Below are 25,413 nucleotides of genomic sequence, written 5' to 3' on the forward strand. Positions count from 1 at the left end.
GTTTCTTTATTTATTTGTTTGTTTTTGAGACAGGGTCGCATTCTGTCACCCAGGCTGGCATAAAGTGGCATGATCTCAGCTCACTGCAACCTCCACCTCCTGGGTCCAAGCGATCCTCCCATCTCAGCCTCTCGAGTAGCTGGGACTACAGGCATGTGCCACCACACCCAGCAAATTTTTGTATTTTTTGTAGAGACAGGGTTTCGCCATGTTGCCCAGGCTTGCCTTATTTATTTTAAGGCAATATTATTAGGTTCTTACAACTTTAGAATTGTTTTATCTTCCTGATAAATTGAACCAGTATCATTATGAAGGATCACCTACTCTAGTAATGGGTTTTTGCCCTAAAAGCTGTTTCATTTTTTAGAAATATAGCTATGCCAACTTTCTTCTCACAATATCTTTTATCATTTTTCTCCCAATCTTTCTGTTTACTTATATTTAAGTCATATGTCTTGTAAGCAGGATATAGTTGGGTTTGGTTTTGTTATTTGATCTGAAAATTATATATTTTAAGTAGAGTGATAACCTGTCCTTCTCTTCCTTTCCCTCCCTCCCTTCCTTCCTTCCTTCCTTCCTTCCCTCCCTCCCTCCCTCCCTTCTTTCTTTCTTTTTTCTTCCTTTCCTTCTTTCTTTCTTCTTTCTTCCTTTCTTCTACAGGGTCTCACACTGTCACCCAGACTAGAGTGCAGTGGCATGACCGTGGCTTGTTGCAGCTTCAACCTCCTGGGCTCAAGCAATCCTCTCACCTCAGCCTCCTGAATAGCTGGTACTACAGGTGCACACCACCGGGCCTGGCTAATTTTTTCTATTTTTCGTAGAGACAGGATGTCACTATGTTGTCCAGGCTGGTCTCAAACTCCTGGGCTCAAGCAATCCTCCTGCTTTGGTCTCCTAAATTGCTGGGATTACAGGCATAAGCCACCACACTCAGCCAGCCCTTCGATATTTATTATAATTACTGTTATGTTGGGTTGTAATCCACCATCTTATTTGCTTTATTCTTGTTCTGCCTGTGCTATTATCCTTTCTTGCCCCCTTTTGGATTGATTCAATGTTTTTACAGTGCCATTTTGACCCACTCTTTTGAAAGTAATACTCTGGTGTTTTTACTATTTTTTTAGTGGTTGCAACATATATCAACATATATCTTTGACTTATCAAGTCTGATACAAATAAGTGGTACTTCTACCACTTCCTGGATAATGCAAGAACCTTAGGCTGCTTTAATTCTATTTACCACCATCCTCTCCCATATGCTATTATTGTCAGATATTTTCATTCTCTACACATATTAAACCATACAAGATATTATCTTTGTTGGATATGCAATGAATTTAAATTTAAATTTACACACACATTTATCCTTTCTATTGCTCTTCATTTCTTTCTGTGTCTTTCAGATTACATTTGAGTTCATTTTCCTTCTGCCTGAAGCATACCCTTTAGTATTTCCTTTGCTACAGGTCAGTTGGTGATGAGATTTATCACATTTTTTTTCTAGAAGTGTCTGTATTTTCCTTTTATTTTTCTTTCTACAGAATTCTAGTTGGCAGTTATTCTTTCAGAACTTTGAAGATATCATTTAACTGTCTTCCGGATTCCATAGTTTAACTTGAGAAGTCAGTTGTCGTCTGTTGTGTCTTTCTGTCTGCCTGCTTTTAAGATTTAACCTTCGTGTTTGCTTTTCAGCATATAGTCAGTCTCCCTGGAAGCAGTGAGAAAAAATATGGGAGATGGGTAGGTAGGTATCTTCTATGACCTCAGATCCAAAGGTCTCTCCTTTATCAAGGCCAGGGAAGCCCTGAGAGATGGTCACTATATACCTGGGAGCCCTAGAGTGATGGCCACCAGAACTTGAGATCTTTCTTAAGAAGAGTCTTGGATCTGACCACTGAGAAACATTATAATAACTCCAGGGTTGTGTAAAGGAAAACGGAAAGAAGGAAGGAGTAAAGGGAAGATACTACCTGAGCCATTTGCAACCAAGCACAATGATGAGGCTAGGATCTTGAAACCTAAACTAGGTTTCATAGTCAAACAAATGGAGCCACAACATAACACTGGGAATTCAGCCCCATGAGGATGTAACTTTTGTCTGTTTTCTTCACCGTGGTGTCACCAGCCCCTAGAAGAGTGCTCGGCATGTAGCAAGTACTCAATAAATATGTATCTAATTAATTGAATGAATGAATGAATCCAATATGTATCTAATTAATTGAATGAATGAATGAATCCTGGGTTCTGCCTCAGTGGGTTTCTCCCTGTAACCAACCAGGTAATTGATGTGTTTACCAGCCAGCCACTCTTCTCCATCTCCTAATGATATGGTTTGGATATTCATTCCCTCCAAATCTGATGTTGAAATGTAATCCCCAGTGTTGGAGGCAGGCCCTGTGGATTGGATCATGGCCGTGGTCCCTCAGGAATGGTTTAGCACCATCCCCTTGATGATAAGTGAGCTCTCACTAAGTGAGTTCACACGAGATCTGGTTTAAAAGTCTAGGATGTACCCTCACTAGCTGTCTTCCTCCCTCTCTGGCCATGTGATACGTCAGCTTCCCCTTTCACCTTCTGCCATGATTGAAAGTTCCCTGAGACCTTACCAGAAGCTGAGCAGATGCTGGTGCCATGCTTGTACAGCCTGCAGAACCATAAGCCAAGGAAACCTCTTTTCTTTATAAATTACTCAGCCTTAGATATTTATAGCAACACAAAAACAGCCCAATACACCTAATGAATTCCCAGCCCTCCATGAAGATTCTCTAACTACATGATCAGCTTTCCTGGATCCTCCCTGGTGGCCCTCTACCCTGCCCTTATAACACAGACTAAGAGGGGCATCTGCAGCCTCCAGTTTTATCTCACACCTGGTCTTTGCATGAGCATGTTACAGTAACACATGTGGGCACATATACAGGTAGTGAGTAGCCACACAGTAGTTAGTTCAGAAAACGGTCTTACTGTAGAGGGAAATAGAGGGAAAATTCTTTGATGTAATAATATTCATCTCTGAAGTTATGGCTCTCCTATCAAAATCCAAAGCTGCCAGCACAACTGTACCTACCACAGCGGAGGCAGAAAGAAGGCTCTTGGCACTGAAGACCTATTTGGCAGAATATACACTGGCTGAAAGCCCCACCCTCTGTGTTTCAGTCTTCAGACAAGCCTGCAGTGTAGCAAAAGGCAAAGAAATAGAGCTGTGAAAACATGCCTGTGAACACTGCATTCAAGTTTCACCTTGGGAAATTGCAACATAATAACCAAGAGTTCCTGGGCCAAGTGCCCTAAGAAGAAAGGGCGCAGCTGGCATGGAACCACACGGGACCCAAATGATTTGGAACAAGAGGAGGCTCGGAAGAAAGGCAGAACCTGGCCACTGCCAGAGACCTAGGCTAGCGCATGGACTGGAGCATCGCTTCCTCAATCCCCTGGGGAGGAGGGATTATGACCACCAGACTCATATCAGACACTGACTGAGATTGCTGTGGATATGCTTGTGCCTGTTTAGGAAACTGTATACAGTCTGTTCTGTGATATAGGTTAGGTTCCTCTCAATGAATCCTTTTTGCCACTGTTGTTAAATTCTGAGTCTAAAGATGCCCCTCTCAGATACTGTTGAGGAGGCACGGATAAACAGTGAGCCCCCTGACCATCCCAAGTGAAGATCCTGAGTCCAGAGTGGAACCAGAACCCTCCTACTCCCATCCAGGGTCTCTCTCTGGTGTGCCACACAACAGACGCATTGTGGGTTTTGTTTCTTCTCTGAAACTGGTCTGTCTCTGTTCCTAGACAAAGATAAACACGCCCTGAAAATTTATCTGCAGATCATTAGAAGGGAAAAAACAGACTCACAGGATTCTGAACTCCATTTTACAAATGGCCAGAAAAGTGTCAGTGAAAACGAATAATTATTTCTGGCGAAGAGGACAGGATGGATTTCTCTGGGCATGTCCAGAGCGGTTCCCTGGTGTTCTTGAGCGATGATGGCCTGGCCTGACAGAGCGGGCCTCCTCTCCTCCCTGCCCCGTCTCTGGAGGAAGATCGGGGTCCCACACCTCAGAGGATTACCGCCATGGCCTCTGCTCTTTGTGGCCAGCTGAACAGATGACAGACATCATCCAGGCCTCCCCTGGCAGCCCTTGCAGGGCAGCGAGGACTCTGGACAGCCCCACCTGAACCCAGGCCTCCAGCAACATCCTCCCCTCCTGGCCCCGGAGAGCAGAGAGGGCGCCAAGGGGAAGCAGAAGCAGGCTTTGGTTTTTCTGCAATAGCTTTGCCTTTTTGTTTCTCAAGAAGAAAATATTCAGCCCTGCTCCCCTGGGGGAAAACAGGGAGGACAGGACTGAAGGCTATTTTTGAGACGCTGCCTCCCCCAAAGGAAGGGTGGGAATGGTGTGAAGAGAGTCCTGCCCTCATTTCCTGGAATAGAGCATGTGGGTCAATAGTTTGCAGTTTGCAACTATTTTTCAATCACATTATCTCATTTTTGGTCCTCACAATAACCCGATTAGGTAAGGGTGGAAAGGGGTTTGTCTTAGTCAGTTCTGGCTGCTATAACAAAAATACCATAGCCTGGGTGGCTTCAACAACAAACATTTATTTCTCCTGGTGCTGGAGGCCAAAAGTCCAGGATCAGGGTGCCAGCATGACGGTTCTGGTGAGAGCTCCCTTCCAAGTTGCAGGCCGTCGCCTTCTCCTTGTATCCTCCTGTGGCGGAAACTCTCTTGTGTCTGTGTCTTTTTATATGGCACTAATGCCGTTCACAAGGGCTCCACCCTCAGCATGTGATTACCTCCTAAGGACCACACTTCCTAATATCATCACGTCGGGGGTTAGAATTTCAACCTAGGAATTTGGGGCAGACACAAACTTTCAGCCCATAGGAGGATTATTATCCCGATTTTACTAATGAGGAAACTGAGGCTTAGTAGCGATAACTAATGAGGAGAAGGTGCTAAGGACAGTGTCCTAAGGCAGGCCCTCTAATTCCACATCTCCTGCCCTGTCCGCCACCTCCTAGGCCTTCTCTGGGCTTTGCCCTCTCTGCATGCCCCTGCCTAGGCTGAGCCTCCAGTCCCTGTCCCAGCTCTGCCAACAGCTAGCTGCATGGCCTTAGCTACATCCCATGTTCTCTCTGGGCCTCAGTTTCTTCATTTGCAAATGGTGATATTAGGTGGATGCAAAAGTAATTGTGGTTTTTGCCTGTTAAAGTAGGGGCAAAAACCACAATTACTTTTGCATCAACCTATATATCTATAAGGTACCTCTATCAACTGATGGAAGAATCAAATGGCTTTGCAGATTCTGACATGCTCTACCAATTATGGGGCTGCCCAGTATTACCTTCACAATTGGAGGGAGCAGAAAGGCTTCCTGCTTCCATTTATCTCCCTCTCCTCCCTGCCATTGTCAATTCAGCTTCCGGTGAGTCTTTTTTCTTCACTAAAGGGCACATCTTGTTGGGCGATGTGGCTCATGCTTGTAATCCCAGCACTTTGCGAGCAGAGGCAGAAGGATTGCTTGAGGCCAGGAATTTGAGACCAGCCTGGACAACATGGGGAGATCCCCATCTCTACAGATAATTTTTAAATTAGCTGAGCATGGTGGTGTGCACCTGTGATTCCAGCTACTTGGGAGGCTGAGGCGGGAGAATGGCTTGAGCCTGGGAGGTCGAGGCTGCAGTGAACCAAGATTGTGCCACTGCACTCCAGCTTGGGCAATAGAGCAAGACCTATCTCAAAAAAATAACAATAAATAAATAAATAAAGGGCAGAGCCCCCTGGGCTAGGACACATGTCTAAACATTATCAGTTATGAGCTCCTCTTAGTAAGTGAGTTTATCAGCCACCCAGGGCTCAGGAATGGGTGGGGGAAAGTTACAGGAGAAGGTGTCCAAGAGCCTGCCCCAATGTATCACACAAGACATGATCAAAATTGGTGTCTCCAGGCTCTGCGAGCTTTCCTTTCAGTTCTGCACTCTGAGGGTTCTGAGAACGGGGCAGACAGAAATGAAAAGAGCTGGGACTCATTAACCCCTAGGTCTTCATGGCTTTAATGTGGGACCTTCCTGGGAGGAGCCTGGACACATCTTCAAGACTCAAAAGGCTTAGAGTACTCATGGTGGAATTTTAGACCCCTTGAAAGAAGGGTGGCGTGACATTGTAGGGCTGAAGTGATAAGAAAAAAGGTCTTCCCAGTCCCCTTTGATGGCCACCTGTACCTGCTGTAAAATCGGCCCAGTCCCATAGCCCCAGGACCAGGGAACTCTGAAAGCAGGATAGCCTATAAAGTAACAAAACATAGAGGGGTGAGAATGTGCTTGCAGGGCTGGGGGAAGGTGTGCCCAGTTCCTTTAGATGTGGGAGCGAGGGCCAGGCACCTGGTCAGATGGCCCCCGCTTGATGAACCCACCGAGGCCCTAACCAAGCCCGACCCACCTGAATGGGGAAGAAATAAAAGGTGGCGAGTGTGAAGAAACCATTTTATAGTTCTTTAATAACTGTTTTTGCTAGGTTCTGTTTATTCCTTTCAAAGTATGTTATTTAAAATGTTCTGCAATTAAAAAAAAAAAGAAACAGGATAGTCTTTTTAAAAACAGATTTGAGATAAGGAAAAAATTGATTCTATCAGCTTGGCAAAAACACCTCCTGCAGCACAAAAAGTCCACGAACGTCTGTGTGTGCCTTGACTGGGAACGAGGAGAGGGAGCCGGAGGGCAGCGAGGCCAGGCAGCGAGGGAGGCAGAGCCCCTCTGTTGGTGTGGGGTGGAGGCAGCCCTTTATCCTGAACCTTCGGTGCTGTGGCTGGGAAGCCAAGGTACTCATGCCACCCTCCAAGGTGAAGAGAAGACCCACCTGCTTTTCTCTGCCATCACCAGATCCTCCCAGGCACTCTCCCCACAGTCGGTCCAGCCAGGCACACTTGGCCTGATCTAGTGATTCAAGCTGTCTTTCCAGGACTCAGCCTTTGCAGGTAAGTCCTTAGTCTTCCGGCCCCTACCCCACTTCTCGAGGTGTCTGGGGACTCAAGGAGAGCAAAGGGGGCTGAGTGAGCCCACATTGGAGGAGGGCAGCCTAGCCCTGCGGTAGGTTCCATTCTTATTCTCACCGACTCTCTTGCCCTTCCTGAAAGTGGGTCATGCATCCCCACTCTAGCCATGCGACCTCCAATGACATCTGTGGAAGGCGCATCCTTCCCCACACCACTGAACTGGCCACATGCCCAGCCTCGGCCAATGGCAGGTGAGAGCATAGGACGTAGGCCGTGTCCCAGCAGATGCACTAAAACACAAGGCTGGCCTCTGCCCACTCTCCTACTCTTTTCCCCTGCCCTGGGAAGGGCAGGACCCAGATGGGAACTGCTCCTTCAGTCATGGGGAGCAGAGCCCCCACCCACTACAGCCATCAACATGTAAGATGAGTGAGAAATAAACTGCTATGTTTTAGGACATAGCGATACAGGGCCATTTGTGACTGCAGCCTCACCTAGCAAAAGCTGCGTGACGTGGGACCTTGTTCTCCTCCTAATCCTGCATCTCCAAAGCAGTGTCGCTTGTCTACTTGCCTGTGGTCCACAGCCAGAGAACCTCGTCCTGCTTTCTCTGTCTTGTGCAGAGGCCTCACCTCACCTACAGGGGCCCTCAGGTCTGGCCGTGCCTCGCATGTGAGGCTCAGTGTAGGTAGGTGGTCAGTCCCGGGATGCTTAGGTATGGGGCCCGTGACCCTGCTGCTCCAGCCCCAAAGGGAAGCTTCTCAGCCCAACTCGCAACCAATTCCCAGCCTCCCGGGGGCTCACATGGACATTCCAGAGCCCATCCACACGCAGACACCCGGGGCAGCTGGAGAACGCGAACCTCAGGGACCCCCTCGGCCCAACCCCACTGAGCTGCTGCCTACAATCTGAGTTGGCCACTGACAGTGGGTGCTGGAGGGCTGACCTCAGGGTGACTTCCTCCAGGCCCCCCGTGAGATAGAACAAGTCCCCCCTGCCCTCAGTGGCCCCTCAACCAGACCAACACACCTCCTTCCTACCTGGGTTGTGGTGAACTCTGTTCTCTAAGTGACCAGGCCTGGCCCTGAAGATGTTACAGGAAGATTTCTGTTAGCAAATCCCCTGCTCTTTCCACAAAGCCTGAGTTTCCCCACCAGTATCTCAATAATGAGGTCAAGGAAGTCAGCTCTGAGCCCAAAGATGGCTACCTTTCTTTCCTTTCCTGTGGCAGTCAGTCTCATGGTTGATCCTCTGAGGTGGAAGGCTGCAAGGAAACAGGATTTAAAGGGTGATAGTAAAAAGAAATCCATTCAAATGGTTAAGATAAGCCAGGCGCAGTGGCTCATGCCTGTAATCCCAGCACTTTTGGAGGCTGAGGTGGGAGGATTACTTGAGCCCAGGAGTTCAAGACCAGCCTAGGCAACATAGCGAGACCTCATCTATACAAAAAAAAAAAAAAAACAACACACAAAAATTAGCTGAGCGTGGTGACGCATGCCTGTAGTACCAGCTACTCGGGAGGCTCAGGTGGGAGGATCACTTGAACCTGGGAGGTGGAGGCTGCAGTGAGCCATGATCACACCATTGCACTTCAGCCTGGGTGACAGGGCAAGACTCTGTCTCAAAAAAAAAAAAAAAAAAGGTTAAAATGATACACGTTACTGATGCTAAGTGTTACTGTGTGTTTTTTCACCACAAGGGGTTTTGGGGAGTTTTTTTGTGGGGCGGTGGGGGGTGAGGGAATGCGGTATGAGAAAGAGCTTGTTCAAGTAATTAAATATAAGGAAGAGGCCAGGTAGGGTGGGGGGTGGGGACACAACCCACAGAAAGCACAAGTCCCTTGGGACCCTCCTCCTCTGCCCGAATTTCAGAGGCTACAGCCAAATCTGGAACCAGGTCCCAGCGACCACTAGCTCCTGTGGAGAGGAGTGGGTACAGGTTTCTCCAGGGCCCTGGACACTGGAGAGGACCCAGGGACATAGAGGAGTTCTCCAACCCACAGCCCTACCTGCCCTGTCTGCCAACAGGCACCAACCAGGGCTGGGGCCAATCAAGAGAAATCTAGAGGAAGACACAAAGGAAAACTAAAAAAGACACAGCAGAATAGAACAACGCATCTCACTAACACTGCCAGAGAGAGGAGAGTTCGAGGGCACAGATGAAGAAGACAGGGGCAGCCCTGCAGGGACATCCCAGGAGGCCAAGGGTAGGACGCTGGACAGGGTAGACCCTCCAAGCCCAGGTCCAGAAGGATATTCCCTGCCTCCCCCACCCAGGACTCCAGGCACCCATCCCTGGATCCTGCAAGGCTGGGTCCAGGTGCATGCTGCCAACCATAAGTTTTTAAAAATACTTTAATTTAAAATTTTTCAGATTTTAAATTTTAATTTTTTAGTCAAATGTTTTGAAAAAAATAGAAAATTCAAATCAGTATGTGTTGCCAATTAATTTTCCCCTTATGTCACCTTCTACAGAAGGGCTATGAAGTAGGGTGGGCTGGCACCACTCAGTGCCTACAACCCACTTCTCCTAATGTTGCTCCTTGTGATATTTCTGTTTTCTCCTTCTTTGGGATTCTTAGATCAGTTGCCGTCCTTGTCCTCCTAAGGAAGGAAGGATGCTTCACCACCACCCAACCTGCTGGAATGGGGCTTAAGAGTGGCCCCATCCTTCTCATGTGACCTTCTGGCCCCAGACCCCAATACAATCCTCTCACTTTCTTCCTGCCATAGGTACATAAAACTCAAGAGCCTTGATATATGCACGATATGTTCAATGGCATTCAGGAATTGGAATGACTGCATAGAACAGAAAACCCAGATCACAGAGGCATAAACAAACGAGGAACTCATTTTTCTGTCACGTGATGAAAAGGTCAAAGGCTGGAAATTCAGGGCAGCCCAGCATCTCCACGATGTTGTCCAGATCCTGGGCTCATCCTGGCCTTCTCTTCTGCTACTATAGGGTATGACTTTTGAACTCATGCTCACAAAATGGTTGCTGAAGTTAGCACCATCACATCCATAGTCTAGGCAAGAGGAAAGGTTAATGGCGGTGGTGTGTGCACTAGCTGAATGTCCACCTTTTAAGGAACTTTGCTAGAAGCTCAACCCAACCACTCCTGCTTCATCTCATTATCCAGAACTGCATTATGTGGCTACCCTTAGCTTCAAGATGAGACTAGAAAATGAAGTATTTTAGCTGGGCCAATTGCCAACCCTAACGAATTGAGATTCTATATAGCAGAGGAGAGTTGAGAGTTGGTCAGGAATTGGCAGCCCTGTCACATATGCCTAATTCCAGTGCTGTTATTGGAAGTACCAAGGCTGGCAGCTTCCACAATGGGTCTTCAGTCGCTCATGTCTTCTGTGTCTGCCTTCATTCCCCTACTCAGATGACAAACCTCTTTGTAAACAGAGAAAACATGTTCATCATTTTCATTACTCCCTCTTCCCAACCCCAACCTTCCAATCCTACTGTCCCAGCTCAATAAATGCTTACTTTAGAAAGAAAAAGCAGTACTTGGGACAAACTTTCCATTTCTTACTTGAATCACTGTTTTTATCGTGTATTGCATTGTCATTTTCCATTTCAGGACCTTAAGTAGCAACTCCTCAAGTCAGCTGTAAACTCCTAACAGTCTAGAAGTGCCCAATCCAGTGACTTTCACACAGTGAATGCTTTCATGACTTGTTGAGTTTATTCAGCCTGAGTTCTAGTCATTATCAGTAACCACAACAATAGTAATTTCATATCTTTATGATGCCTCGAAGTTTACACAACTTCCTTTATACACATTCTCTCACTTGGTCTTTTAAGTAACTCTTTTAAGTAAGGCTGCTGTAATTATCCCTTTTTCACAGATGATGAAATGGAGGCTAAGAGAAGCTATATTGCTTGCCCAGAGGCATGAAGTGAGTGTTCGAACTGGAACTTAAATACAGGTCTTTGACTTCAAATCCAGCACTTTTCCATCAAACTTGAGGCCTCGATTCTCTCCCTTTCAAAAATGAAGAAATTAATTTAGATGATTTCAATGCAGCGCTGTCCATTAGAAATAGAATATGAGACACATATAATTTAAACTTTTCTAATAGTCACATTTAAAAAGGAAAAAGAGACAGATGAAATGAATTTTAATAAACTTTTATTTAACTCAAAATATTTCAACATGCAATCTTGATATTAATAAGACTTTTTTTTTTGCTTTTGAAAGCTAATGTTTTTTTATTTATGTCTTTAAATCAGGGAATTCTAAAGAATGAAAACCAATGTGTTTATGACACTTTCAGCACATCACAATTTAACTACTTTTCAGGTGCTCAAAAGCCACACGTGGCTAGTGGTCACCATATTGGAAAGCTCAGCTGTAATGTTTGAAAGGTAAATTTAACTTTAAAACGAAGCTCCCATATCTAATATTTCATGATCAAATTATTTTAGAAATTATCTAAAAGAGTTATTTTCTGTACATTCTTGCAATAAAGGAGAACTGCCTGTTCAACAACTATCCCCCAGTAGAAAACTGGCTTTACCTAGATCCATCACAAAGCACCACTGCCATCTGGTGGTAGACTCTTGAATTGCAAGCAAATTCCCCAAGAGGAAATAATCAGGCTCTCGGAATGAGTTTATCAAAGCAGATTCTACTGACTCCATATAATCCAGGAGAGTTTGTTGAAGAATGCACAATGCTGGGCCCTGCTGAATCAAAATCTCCAGGGCAAATCCCAAACACCCAGATTTTCAATAAATGTCCCCAGTGGTCATGCACACTGAAACTTGAGAATGGTTGATCTAAAGGACATGCCTATATAATACAACCATAGAAAATTCAGTGACAGTAAATGTCAGAAAAGGACTCATTCTTTCCTGATACTGTTCTGATGTTTGTAAGACTGTTAATTTCTTAGTTTCTACATAGAAAAAAAAAAAAAAACCCACCCCCAATATACAAACACACACACAGTTGAAAAGAATCCATAATCCCATCACTTTTTTCAAAACTTAAAGGAAGAAAGAAGTCTACATGGCCACTCCACCCCCGACCCCCTCACCCCCAACACACACACACACCCCTCAGACACAACTCTAACAGTTACATATAGCTCAGGCCCTCACAGCCGTGTCCCCACTCCCAGCCTCTGCTCTCACCCTGCTCCCTCCACACCCAAGTTCCAGCCAGGCCAGTGCCTTCACAGCTCTCCCCCTTCACCTCACTCCCCTTCTGAGACTTTGCAGAACTGTCCCCTCCATCTGGAACAGCAGTCGCCATCCTACCCCCCAGCCCCCATGACTTGTCCCTCATAATGCAGCTCAGGCATCAGCTACTCAGGAAGCCCCTTGGGGAGCCCTCTAGACTGTGCTGGGTGCCCCTCCTTCCCCCCGAAGTGCCCTCTATGGTAGCTGTATTGTCTGACTTCTCCACACAACTGTAAGCTCCTTATGGGGCAGGGCTGCGTCTCTTGTCTCTGTATCTCTGCCACCTAGAAAAAATTCTGCCACAAAGCAGGCATTGTTAAGAATTTGCTGAGTGAATAAATGTTTTCTTTTCCTTTCTTTTCTTTTCTTCTTTTTTGAGACAGGGTCTTGCTCGGTCTCTCGGGCTGGAGTGCAGTGGCACAATCATGGCTCACTGCAGCCCTGAACTCCTGGGCTCAAGCGATCCTCCCACCTCAGCCTCCTGATTAGCTGGGATTAGCATGTATCGCCACACTCAGCTATTTTTTTAAATTTTTCTTTATTAATTTTGTTTTATTTTATAGAGATGGGGCTCACTGTGTTGTCCAGGCTGGTCTCGAACGTGTGGGCTCAAGCCATCTTCCTGCCTCCGCCTCCCAAACTGCTGGTATTGCAGGTGTGAGCCACCGCGCCCAGCCATAAATAAATGTTTTCGAAAGCATCAAGTAGTCAGTCTGATTTTTAAATGATAATGCTAGTGCTGATGAGTTGAAGACACTAAGCAGTGTGGACCTTTACTGGAGGCTCAGTAACATCAGCTTCCAGCTCTGAGGACGGAGCTGCAGATGGCTGACCAGAAGCATTTGTGTTGGGGACTAGGGAGGGCAGTGATTTGGGCACCATGAACACAGTGAGACACGGATGGGTGCAGGAAGAGGGCAGTAACAGAGTAACCCGGGAATGCCGTCCCCACCTCCCAGGAAGGGATCCATTTCCCCAGAGGACAGAGGCCTGCTGCATCTCGCCCAGCTAATCTGACAGAAGCCAGCTGCAGCGCTAGGCCTGCCCCCGGGAAGGCATGCTGAGGCCGGGAACCACATGCCACTGTTTGCCCCTGGGGGACAGGGGCACAGGGAGAGGGTAATTGACTTGTCTCCCAAGTTTATTTATTAATTCCTAGCTGCACTATTTGATGTGGTTTCCAGGAGGCACGCCGTTGAAATCTGCCCCCCTTCCGCCTCCTGGCTGCAGTGGCCCCAGGGAGGTGGGTGAAGCTCAGAGCCAGCCCACAAGTCAGACCAGGTGCAGGCAGGGGACTAGGAAGGGTGCCCACCATGCAGGGAGGCTCACCGGCCCCAGCGCAGGCAGCAGGCCATGGCATGGGGTGGGGTGCAAGGCAACAGTGGATGGTGTGCTGGGGAGCCTGAGACGATGCGCCTCGGGACAAGTGGCCGCAGCTCTCTGCTTCAGCTTCCCCAGCTGTGAAAAGGAAAAATGAGTGGCAGCAACTGCCACTTCGTATAGCTGAGTGAGAATACCAATGTGCTGAGGGTAGGAAGTGCTGTTACAAGTCAGGGGCACCCCGCAACTGTCGAATGTTCCAGACGGGCAAGTGTGTATCTCTAAGTGCCGGGTCTGGGCCTAGCTTTGCTCCTCATTTTATGTTTTCCAAATTTCCCGTGCTTCCTACAATTAGCATGAATAAGCTGTATAACCAGGGAAACATTAGACTAAAGAGAATGGGAAGCGTGTGGCCCAGAGATGGAGCCACGTCTCAACAAGCAGGGTGGTTACAGGGTGGAGGGAGAAAGGGGGTGATCCCTCCACCCCAGGCTTGAGCGAGGAAGGACACCTCAGATGCAGGGAGAGGGTGGAGCCTGAAGGGTAAAGGGAGGGGGTGATGACTTGAATGAAGTTAGCCACAGACCCCAACCAGAGGAAATGGGAGCCAGGCCCCAAGATTCTCTATCCAAGGCAGTGGCTCTCCTGGCTTTCAGCCTTTGAAGCGTCAGCACGAGTGACCTTCATTTAGCTGGTGTGCTCCCCACTGTGTGGCTCCAATCCCCTGGACTCTTTCCAGAGACTCTACCCGCTTCCTAGGATGGACGACTGAACAGGGCGTGACCGCCCAGGAGGAGGGAGGTGAGAGCAGAGGTCAGGGGTTCTCCATGCTCCCCCATATCCACCGTCCCCAGGCCCCATGACTGTGTCTGTGTGTGCAGACCCTGGTCCCAAGGAAGCGGCCATGGCTTCTTCCAAGAGGCACATGCCCGTCCAGGCCCCAGGCCAGCATCCCCCTCCCCTCACCCCTCACCCTGTGGCTCCCCTGCTCACTCCCGTCGACAGTCTAAAGAAGCTACTGACAAAGAAAACGTTCAAAGATTTCACAAAGTTAGCAGCAAATCAAAGTCCTGGGAGCCCTGAAACTGACATGGTAGAGATGTAGGGCACCTGCCCTTTGAGATTCTGGGAGAATGGGCCGCACTCCGATCACTTACACAATTTTCCAACATGTCTTTGCCTCGGAACACCAGTTCCTACTGCATTTGTTCCGTGGGCAGAGAGTGTCCCTGCCCCACATTCACGGGCTAGAATAATCCACGCCTTTCCTTCACTCCTTTGCCACGAGACCACTCACACAAGGCCGGTGTGCGGCCAGGCCAGAGGGCTTTGCCACAGGCCTAACCAGTGTCTACCCACTGAGGAAGGCCAGGCAGCCCTCCCCCGTGGATGCGGACCTTTGTGAGGACAGTTTCCGTGGGCCGGGCCACCAATCTGGAGGGCCCTGAGCTGTGTCCACATTCACATTTCTTCACTCAACAATCATAGGCCCTACTCTGTGCCAGGCTCCGGGCCCGCCCAGGCCAGGCTATGTGTGCACACACACCACACTGTCACACACCCAGGCTGGACAGGGTCCCCCACTCTCTTGCAAGAACTGGACAGAATTCACACTTGTGTTCACACCCAGCTGGGCCACACAGGCATTCACACGCTCACCTGGACTGGCTAAGTTCCTATTCAAGGGGTTTCTGCCTCTGCCCACCAGGATAATCCCCACACCAGGGAGAGATGCCACTTTTTGTGTCAGGGAATAAGATACCCCGAGGCCCACTGGAGAGGCCAGGGCCACTCTGGGTAGGGTGTGAATGGGGGCTGGGACCCAGGTTAGCATAGGGCCTAGCTTCTGTCCCCCAGGTCCATCTGGGCCAGTTGGCCTGTGGGCGGAGCTGTCTTAGGCTGACATGGTGCTCTTAGGTCAGGGGAATCCAAACACAGAAAGGAGGCCTCAAGAATGTCCCAAATGTGAAATGGATTCAGTTCTGCCTGCTTTACTCCCCAGGCCTCAGCCATTTCCCCACTCAAAGCCTCTTCCCCTGCCAAACACCCCTCCTCCAGCCTCTTCCACTCTCGTGACCTCGGTCCCACCTGCCATGATCCCACCCGATCATGTGGCCAGCCTCTCATCCTAAAACGCCTACTTCATCAGGTAACTCCCCTTTCAAGAACCTTCAAGAGCTCCCCCGCCCCACCACCCCCATTGAGTAAGGAGGACCTCTGGCTGGCACTCAAACCCCTCAGGATGAACCGGAGCTGACTTTCCTGCCTTAGCCGCCTCTTTTCCCTTCCTCTGGACCCGGGTCCACACTGTCATTCCATAGAGGCATTGCTCTTTTCCAGCTCTGCATCTTTAGCAGAACCTCCCGTCCTCTTCCTTCTCCCGGAATGTCCTCTTTTCCTTCAGATCCTCCCCACCCTGCAGGGCCAAGCTAAACCTCCACCTCTTCCAAGAAGCCTTCCCTGATGACACAGCCCCCAGGGAACACTCCTCACTGCCTCCTCTCTGTACTCTGTGCTTTGCCTCCCATGACACCTCATCTCCTGCCGGGGACTTTGCTCTCCGCTGCCTGGACCGTCTCCTCTTCCCTGCTTGTCCTCCCCCGAGAGCAGAGCTGGACACACAGGCCCCGGCTCCTGGAGGAAGGTGTTGTGGGCCTCCCTCGCCCCTAGCCTACTCCAGCCACCCAGTTTGTGTGATTGTCTCTCCCTGGATGCTGTAGGTCACCCCCACGCCGCCCCGGTGCAGACCACAGCTGCTGCCCCAGGAGTGCTGAAGCTCCCAGTCAGGCTGGGGCCTGCTCCGCTGGGCGGGAACCGCGCACATTCCTTCAGAATTAAACAAGAGCCTGCTGGCTCCAGGCTCCCCAGGATGAGGATCATCCGGTTTGCTTTCTCCCTCTCCAGGCAGCAAGGCCCACTTGGTTCCAAAGGAAAGTTCTCTGGGCAATGACCTCAACAGCCGCGGGAAGGGTGAAGGGTCACATCTGTGGCCATTTGGAAACGCGGGTCAAGGCCTGAGACTCTGCCCTGGGCCCCCTCATGCCTGGTGTTCATTCCACCATCCATCTCCCATACTCACACACATGTGCACAGGCACAACACACACACACAGACAAACACATGTAAACACACACGCACAAATGTGTGCACCCACACACACAAATGTGTGCGTACACACAACATACACATGTAAACACACAGACATGCACACAAGTGTAAATACAGACACACACAGACACATATGCAAAGCACACATATACATACACAAGCACACACTTGCAAACACACGCATGCACACACATACCCCACTACTGCCCTTGACTGACCCTGAGGTGGGCCGGGTGGCCTGGCCACAATGACAGGGCTGAGTCTCTGGCAAAAAGCCCACCCCTCCTTTCCCCAGAGCAGTTCGGGAAGAGGGCAGAGCTGTGATTTGAAGCATGGCAGATCATTTTTCACAGTTCACCTTCAAACAACCTCGGCCCAAGAGACAGAGTACTTTTTACCAAAGACAAAAAAAAAAAGATTTCCCATCACACTGCCCCCAGCCCATGGCTGCATGTAGTGAGAGAAACAGCCAAGTGGAGTGGGAGGGGGGGTGCAAGGTCAGGCTGAGCTGCCACACACCCCATGGGCTTCTGGAATAGCTGCCATGTCTGCTGGGTGGATGGCAATGTGGGAGGGCTTCAAAATGTCTCCCCCAAAAATGTTCTCAATGCTTGGCTCCAGTGGCACCCCCTAAACATCTCCTTGCTCTGCGGATCCCTCTCACTCTGCCTCCACTTATCCTAACCTCCCTCGCCCTAGCTGGCCCATGAGTTTGAGGATATCAGGGACCCAGGCAGTCCCACGCACAGGGCAATGAGGCAGGCAATGAGATAGTGCTCTCCAGCAGACATAGATGGGGCCTCGTGGGACAGTCTCAGGCAGTCACGCTATCTCTAGAGGTCCACAGGGTTCCCAGTTCCTGGGTGGTGGGAACAGAGATGGTTTAAGACCACTCCCATATTTCCTCCAGAGACTGGGCAGGCTTTGAGAGTAGATTCTAGCAATGTTTGAAGAAACAACAGAAGCCATAGTCCCATGCTCCAGCCCAGTCTACGACGTTGTTACATTCACCTTCCTAAGACTTGGTCCATGAAACTAAATCACATGATCCTGCTCAGATTCAGTGAGCGTGGCAAAATGCATCGCATGGCCTACTCCACGCCAGCCTAAGCCCTGGACAGTCATGTGGCGTAGCCGCTGCCAGTCCAATAACATGGCGCAGAAAAAGAGGCTGCCTTTCCAAGGTACTTGATTTCCATTGGTCGGAAAGTTAGAATATACTGACAGTGTTGGAATAAGTACTTCACTGCCATCTGCAGAAAATATGACATAAGAGATACAGAAATTGCCCACCTTTGGAGACAATGAAATTATATTAAAAAATGAAGATTTCCAAATAATAAAGCGTCCATGATCCAAGCAGCGCCCCCTCGCCGCGCCCTTGTGCTCTCTGCAGCAGCCTTGCATGAGGCCTCCGTCGCCCCTGCTCTGGGCTGAACCGTGTCCCCTAAGAGCCATATTATTGAAGTCCTAATCCCAGCACATCAGAATGAAACTGTATTTGGAAACAGGGCCATTAAAAAGGTATTAAGTTAAAATGGGGTTGTTAGGGGCTGGGCACGGTGACTCACACCTGTAATCCCAGCACTCTGGGAGGCCAAAGTAGGAGGATCACTTGAGCCCAGGAGTTCAAGACCAGCCTGGGCAACATAGCAAGACCCCTGTCTCTACAAAAATAAATAAGTAGCTGGCTGTGGTGATGCACACCTGTGGTCCCAGCTACTCGGGAAACTAACATGAAGGGATCGCTTGAACCCAGGAGTTCAAGGCTGCAGTGAGCCATGCTTGTGCCACTGCACTCCAGCCTGGGCAACAGAATGAGACCCTGTCTCAAAAAAAAAAGTGAGGCGGGGGCTTGTTAGGGTGGACACTAATCCGGGCTGCTTGGTGTCCTTGTAAGCAGAGCAGCTCAGGACACACAGAGAGACAACAGGGGCATGCCTGCACAAGCTGTGAAGAGGCAGTGAGAGGGTGGCTATCCGCAAGCCAAGGAGAAATGCCTCTGAGAAAACAGACCCTGCTGGCACCTTGATCTTGGAAGTCCAGCCTCTAGGACTGTGAGAAAATAAATGTGTGTTGCATAAGCCTTTCAGTCTGCAGTACTCGCTCTGGCAGACCAAGCTGGCTAACACAGCCCTTCCCCAACCAGCTACTGTACTGGTCCAATGCCCCCATACCCAAGACAGGCCTTTGCCTCCCTCAAAATAAAACTCAGTGTCAGCTGGGCACGGTGGCTCATGCCTGTAATCCCAGCACTTTGGGAGGGTGAGGCAGGTGGACAACCTGAGGTCAGGAGTTTGAGACTAGCCTGGCCAACGTGGTGAAACCCTGTCTCTACTAAAAATGCAAAAAAAAATTAGCCAGGTGTGGTGGCATGCGACTATAGTCCCAGCTACTCAGGAGGCTGAGGAAGGAGAATCGCTTGAACTTGGGAGGTGGAAGTTGCAGTGAGCCGAGATCACACCAGTGCACTCCAGCCTGGGTGACAGAGTGAGACTCCATCTTAAAAAAACACACAAAAAAACAAAAACAATAACAAAAACAAAACAAAACTCTGTGCAATGGGGACTGTCAGATGGCCTTGAAAATGCAGACCAATGGTTCCTGCCCTGTACACACAAATGTCACCTCTTCAATTCCGGTGAGCACTAGGGCAGGGGTCAGCACCCCCAGGCCACAGTCCCCCAACACCCCTGACCCAGGTCCCTCCTGGGCAATGCTGCATCCCCCACCAAACACCAGACAAAGCCCCATGAAGGAGCTGTTCAGCTCACAGATGGGCCATGTGGAGCAATGCCGGCTGCCCTCTGCCTCCGCCAGGCAGGCCATGCACACCAAGCCCTCTCTGCATGAACCATCCAAGCCCCCATGACAGGTAGAAGGAGAGCCCTGGAGAGGCTGGGGCTAAGGGAATCCATGTCCTCCCTCCCCTCCATTCAAATAGGGAAGACATCTCAGAGCAGAAAGGGGTCAGAGTTTCCATAAAGGGAGGGTGTTAGGGGCTCGGCAGGCGCTGTCAGGGCTGACTTCTCCACTGGCCTAGCAGGCACAGCACGTAAGTCCATGAGTCTTTCAGGGGCCCATGACAATATTTTCATTTCTTTTAAAATCAGAAGAAAAAAAAGAATATTATAATAATAAGGAATATATAATAAAGAATCCAGCCTGGCTTATACTCATCTTTATGCCAACACAGTCATGAAGTATAATTTTTCATGTTTTTCATGGATAGGGGGACAGGGGCAGAAGTGCTTGGGGCCAGGAAAGTCACAGTGTGCCCTGGGAGCTATGGGTGCTATGGGTATCAAGGGCTGGGCTGCCCTGGTACGGGAGCTCACTGCCTCTCTCCTTCTCAGGTTTCTAAAACCGAAGCCCCTCAAGATTGCCCCCAGCAAGTCCCAGAACCTCACTCTTCCCTTCTCAAAGCTGCTACAACAACCACCTTACATCCATGTGGCAAACTCATCCTGGAGGCCACTGGATGAGCAAGGGGCTCCGAGCAGAGAGGAAGGGGGACCCCTCGAGCCCGGATCAGTGCAGGGGCTGGGCCAGGGGCTGGAGCTGGGCAGAGTGGCCCCGATTTGTGCTAGAGATGGGCTGAGCAGTGCCTCTTCCTCAAAGACCTGTGTCCATTCCCAGCTCACAAAGCCTTCCACCCAGGCCAGGTTCAAATTAGCCTGCCTGTCCTCACTCAGCTGGTTGCAATTGCAGTCCCTTGTGCTAGGGTTTCACTTTCAATGTTGATTTATGGGAAACACAAGGTTGCCTGAAATCCACTTGAATTCCTCCTCAGTGAAGCAACGGTCCTGGGAGGGTGGGAAGGGCCCTGGCATCCCAAAGGGGATGGGGGAGGAGGAGCGGGGCTCATCCACACAACTGGAGCTGTCTCCGCAGAAGGGAATGCGCCCAGTGACCAGAGCCACTCTCTGGTGGGCCACGAGGAGCTCTCCTTGGAGAAAGGTTATGTTCATGCGGTGGAATTCTACGCAACGTTGAAAATAAGTGAGCCAGACTTACACACATCAACACACATGGATCTCGCCAACATATCAAAAGAAAAAAAAAAAAGCTAATTGCAGAAGAATACATACTAGAATGCCACTATTTATACAGTTTCAAAGCATAGAAAACAGCCCTGTAAATACTTCAAGAAAACTTGCATATGTGGTTAAAAAAATTAAAGAAATTCATAAGAAATACCAAATATAGGATAGTGGTTCCTTCTTTGGAGTGCAGGGTGCACAGTGGAAGGGAGGTGTATTAGGGAGCTGCACCCAAGGGTTCCACCTGGATTTGTTGGTTTTGTTTCTGAAGCTAATTTGTGGTTTCATGGGTGTTCATTAGATCACTATGTGTTTTGCTGTGTCTGCTTTTTATTTATTTTGTTTTTAATTATTTTGGCTTTGTCTTGTTTGGTTGGTTGTTTTTTGATTTTTGTTTTGTTGCATGTTAATCAGGGGCAGAGCTGGAACTCTGAGATCCTTCCATGCCACTGGGAGCCCCAGTGACCCTGGGACCTGTCTGACCTGGGCCTGGTGATCACTGTCAGGCTGGCCTTGCAGAGCCAGACTGAGCCTTAGAACACCTTCTGGGGCACAGCTGGGGGAGTAGGCCCTGCACCCGCCTCCACCTGGAAGCTAGACATTGGAGAGAAGCTGAAGCCAGTCACACTGCCGAGTCTCAGGCCAAAGGCCGCGCTTCCCCCTCCACCCAACCTGGGAAAATGAGGCAAAACTGGGGACTTCAGGATCATTCCCTGCCAAACCCAATGACTTTCCAGTATTCCCTTTCGCTGGGAGAGGCACCCCAGCCCTCCACTGGTTCATACCAGAACCCCTGAAGTCACCCTTGACACTCCCTCTCCCTCATCCACACATTCAATCCCGTCACCCGCCTGAGAGAAGGCACCCAGGCTGGGCTGCCCACTGCCTCCCTTCCCTGCCCCTACATCCAGAGGCCAGGCTCACAAGGGCCTTGATAGGACACGCCCAGTGAAAACACTGGGGTCTGTGTCCCTCCCTGGAGAAACAGCAGGACAGTTGAGGCTAGACATCTGGTTCCTTAGGAAATGAAAACATTTTTCAACCTTTCACCATAGGGTGTGAGTCCTCACAGCACCTGACACATGGATTCCAAAGTCAGTTCAGGGCTGAGGGCGCCAGAGGTCATAATGCACATCTCCAAATATCAAGTATAACAGCTCAACCAGCAGTGGTGGTTCACACCTATAATCCCAATGCCTTGGGAGGCCAAGGCGGGAGGATCGCTTGAGCCCAGGAGTTAGAGACCAGCCTGCGCAACATGGTGAAACCCTGTCTCTACAAAAAATAAAATAATTAGCCAGATGTGGTGGTATGCGCCTGAAGTCCCAGCTACTCAAGGAGGCTGAGTGGGGAGGATCACATGAGCCCAGGAGGTTAAGTCTATAATCGCATCACTGCACTCTAGGCTGGGTGACAGAGCAGGACCCTCTCTCAAAAAAAAAAAGAAAAAAAAGGGAAAAGAATGACAGCTATATCACCGCTCCCAGCAGCAGAGGGACAAGCTAGCCACAGCTAGCCAACAGGCATGTTTTGCTTGGCCCATGCCATGCTTGAAATTGGAATTTGCTGCTAACATGTAACATTAGGAGGGTTCACATAATTTGAAAACAGACAAACTGACTTCACCAGCTGGCATTCTTCCACTGCACCTCCCTTCCAGCGATGAAGGGAGACTCTCCCCAGGACTCCCTGCCCTGGGACTCAGTGCCATTTGGTGTCTTTCCTCAGTCCTGCCTCTCTTACTAAACTGCCACCCTGGTCCCTGTAGGCATTGAAGTTTGTGAGTCCTCATTTTATTTATTTATTTATTTATTTATTTATTTATTTAAGGATAGGGTCTCAGTCTGTCCGCCAGGCTGGAGTACAGTGGTGCGATCACAGCTCACTGCAGCTTTGAACTCCCAGGCTCAAATGATCCTCCTGCCTCAGTCTCCCAAATAGTTGAGACTATAAGCTCATACCACCATGTCCAGCTAAATTTTTTACTTTTGTAGAGACAGGCTCTTGCCATGTTGCCCAGGCTAGTCTCAAACTCCTGGACTCAAGCTATCTTCCTGCTTCGGCCTCCCAAAGTGATGGGATTATAGGTGTGAGCCACTATGCCTGGCCCAAATCCTCATTTTGGAACCTGAGGAACAGTTTTGCTAGTGGGAAATACGGTTCCATGCTCTGTGTGTTCAGCAGGACCACCCTTTCCCAGCCTACAGTAGATGAGGTGGGAGGTGAGGGCCCAAGAATTAGGAAACAGGGCTTGAGTGTGGCAGCAAACCAAGGCTGTGGCAGGAGCAGATGGCCACGTGCTGGGACTTACTGTCAGGTAGGCAGGAGAGGCCGGGTCAGCAGAATCACCCAAAAGCTGCGCTGGTGAAGATGTGGAGGTGATAGCTGAGCCCGGTGAGAGCTATGTGGGATTCAATCCTTGCAGTGTGAGGGCTCAACTTGTTTCTCTTTAGATTCTAAAGTAAGCTGTTTCTCAGAGCACATGGTCACCCCCCTTGGTCCTTCTTCCCCCATCCACAGACACTGAGCTTTCTAAATGTCTGGGCCTTCTAACCCACACCAGGGCCTGAGCCTGTCCCAAAGATTTTCAAGACAGAAGTGGCTGCGAGGCTCACTCACTGCAGGGAAGGCCACCAGCCTGGGGACAACTTCAATCGCAAGGAAGAGTTTAAAATCCCAGGGTGCCAGGAAAGAAGGAAGAAACTGGAAGCAGAAGGAAGGGAGGGTTCTGGAGGTAAAGGCCAAGGAAACACACACCCCTGGGGCCCTGAAGGCAAGGGCAGGGAGGCCTGTCTTATGGACCAGGCATTCCAAGTTGATGGTTAGATCAAGAGGACAAATCCTGACTTTTCAGAGGCCTCCCACCGCTGCCCAACTTGAATGTCCTTATCTGGAAACCAGAGCACAGAACTGATTGACATCCTTCAGCTCCCCCGGCCCCATATACACACACCCAAGCCAGCAAATCAACAGGCCCCTAAGTCCAATTCACTCAGTCACAGGGAGACAGGAAGTTAATCATGAATGTCACCTGGTCAGAGAAACCATGAGCCAGATTGATGGTCCTCAGCCTCTCAGCCTCATAGCCAGGCTATGGATGTCAGACAAAATCACTGTCGCAACAGCCCAGGTCCATGAAAAAAACCTTTCAGATAAAACACAATTGTCTGTTTCTGTATGTGTACACAAATATCGACATACTTATCATTTGGCAGCCACCAAAGTTTTAATGAAATCTTACTGGAGAAAAACTTAAGATTGAGAAAGCTTAATATTTTCCTGCAAACTGGGACAAGGCAGCCATGATTTGGTCTGAGTTGTGAGATGACGCCACGTCTCAGTGAATAAGTGCCAAGTTCCCTCAGGCATGTGGCTGGGAACCACTGTCCTAAGATGCCATTACTCCTGCTGGGCCATTTAGGTGTGACAAGAAAGACATCTGCCTTGGGAGGCTGAGGCGGGTGGATCATGAGGTCAGGAGATCGAGACCATCCTGGCTAACATGGTGAAACCCTGTCTCTACTAAAAATACAAAAAAATTAGCCGGGCGTGGTGGCGGGCGCCGGTAGTCCCAGCTACTCGGGAGGCTGAGGCAGGAGAATGGTGTGAACCCGGGAGGCGGAGCTTGCAGTGAGCCGAGATCGCGCCACTGCACTCCATCCTGGGCGAAAGAGCGAGACTCCCTGTCTCAAAAAAAAAAAAAGAAAGAAAGAAAGAAAGAAAGACATCTGCCATTGGGGCTGGCGCCTCCACATCAGTTGGACTCAGGCATGCAGGAGGTGCTGTTCCCGCAGTGGGAGGGGTCTGCATGGAGCCCCTGACCCTCCTGTGCAGCCCAAGTTGGGTCAGTGACTGGCCAGGGTCACAGTGACAATCTATGGGATGAGGTGGAGGCCCTTCCCCAGCTTAAGAGGGTGCCTTCTTTTCCTTCTGGCTGACCCCAAGCACCCAGCCTGACTCCTGATCCCCCCCCACATTGCCACCATCTCCCCAACTCACCCCACTTATTGGTTCCTTTTCCCTGAAACCCGGGTCTGCAGGGGGAGATGACCTCTCAGGCTGCCTCCTTTCTCACTGCCCAAACAAGCCACAGTCCATCCTGTGCACAACAAAGATCCACTGCCAATGCTGGAAAAGGAAAAGAGTGAGAAGGAGAAAATTCAACCAATGCGGGGAGGGCCTGGGATGTAGACAATCTGCCTCCAGTTTTATAGTTCTCATCCTTGGCCACCAGAGCTGATGCTCCTTTGGCCCTGAAGCCAAGCATCCTTCCTTTTCACCTTTACACTCGCCCTCCTCCTCCCTGGATCCCTCCTCCAGACCCTTTCCTGCTGACGACTCCCTCTCCCAACTTTGATTTATCTCAACCAGAGGGACTGCAAAGTTAGATCTAGCCCCGCTTTCAACACCCTCTTAAAATATGAGCCACACACCCCCCGGTGGATTCTTACATTCAGAGGCAAACACTCAAAGCCACACAGTCTAGGACAGACTGATGGACACCCAAAGACACACATCCACACACTCAGAGACAACAGCAGACACGCTGCCAGACACCCCCTCAACACACGCTCTCACACTCCGAACAAAGGGACCCATGCCAGAAGCACAGGCAGGCACACATCCCAAAAGCCTGCCCTGTTCCATGAGCTGTTTGGAGCTTCTTTTGAGGAAAAACACCCTGCCCCAAAGAGAAGTCCCCTGACAGGGCTGTTTTTTGTTTTTTTTTTTTTCAGCGCACTGGATA

At 49.5% G+C, this 25,413-nt stretch overlaps 1 long non-coding RNA gene across 1 annotated transcript; it reads right to left on the bottom strand.

The window, feature by feature from the left end:
• Positions 1-10,672: 10,672 nt before the first annotated feature.
• Positions 10,673-25,031, bottom strand: LOC129057552 (uncharacterized). Its single transcript, XR_008522157.2, has 3 exons — positions 24,666-25,031; positions 23,698-23,811; positions 10,673-10,993 (listed from the first exon to the last, which is right to left on the bottom strand). It is a non-coding gene; the product is annotated as an uncharacterized LOC129057552 (long non-coding RNA).
• Positions 25,032-25,413: the final 382 nt, after the last annotated feature.

The sequence above is a fragment of the Pongo abelii genome, chromosome 12 (genome assembly GCF_028885655.2).
Source record: "Pongo abelii isolate AG06213 chromosome 12, NHGRI_mPonAbe1-v2.0_pri, whole genome shotgun sequence".
Taxonomy (NCBI): Eukaryota; Metazoa; Chordata; class Mammalia; order Primates; family Hominidae; genus Pongo; species Pongo abelii.